We start from the raw sequence: 758 nt of genomic DNA, 5'->3' as shown, positions 1-758 counted from the left end.
GTACCGCTCTCTCTCTCTCTCTCTCTCTCTCTCTCTTTCTCTGTTATATTTTCGTTGTTCTGCTAAATCGGAATTAATAAAATTATGGTATATGTTGCTTTCACAAACAACAGCCAGTTGTAGTGTATTGTACTGCACTTTGCAGTCGTTAGTCTGCCTGAAATAACAGCCAAATTTCTCTCCAATCGTATCCTACTGTCTTTAAAAAGAAGCTATACTCCTACAACAAAAACAAAGACAGGGTAATTGCATCTGAAATATCTCTGATTATATGCCTGCTCAACAAAAACCAGATCCATTCTGGAGTTAAGCAGCAAAAATAATTATAACAATAATCAATCAAATTTTGAGGGTTGAATATTATTACAAACAATTTTCCTTACTAAAATTTGGTTTATTTCTGTTTGTTTCTTTGCAGACAATTTGAACTCTGACCTGGAGGTTTAAGCAAACAAACTTGACAATCACATTCATAAATTATTCACCACAAAAACGGAGAGGTCTGAATCGACGGAGAATGTCTCGTTGAAATAAAGCTGTTCTTATATTTCCTTGATGCTGTTGCTTGTTCTTGATATTATTTACTGCTGGTGGAGGTGAATTGTTATGGTTTCGCTTGTTTTGTTGTTTGTTTTTTAAAATTATCATTGAATAAATATAAGAAATGCTCATTACTACCTTTCATTGCTCACTGTGAGTCTAACTTTTTTCTTCAAAGTAATCTCTAAGGTACACACACACACACACACACACACACA

At 34.0% G+C, this 758-nt stretch overlaps 1 long non-coding RNA gene across 1 annotated transcript in view; it reads left to right on the top strand.

The window, feature by feature from the left end:
* The window catches only part of LOC106869803 (uncharacterized), a 6,043-nt gene extending 5,487 nt beyond the window's left edge, over positions 1-556 (top strand). Inside the window, exon 2 of the long non-coding RNA XR_001409442.1 lies at positions 419-556. This is a non-coding gene — a long non-coding RNA (uncharacterized LOC106869803). The remainder of the gene's footprint in view (positions 1-418) is intronic.
* The last annotated feature ends 202 nt before the right edge of the window (positions 557-758 follow it).

Source organism: Octopus bimaculoides, chromosome 6 (genome assembly GCF_001194135.2).
Source record: "Octopus bimaculoides isolate UCB-OBI-ISO-001 chromosome 6, ASM119413v2, whole genome shotgun sequence".
Classification (NCBI taxonomy): Eukaryota; Metazoa; Mollusca; class Cephalopoda; order Octopoda; family Octopodidae; genus Octopus; species Octopus bimaculoides.
This window is presented reverse-complemented; position numbering and strand designations above follow the sequence as displayed.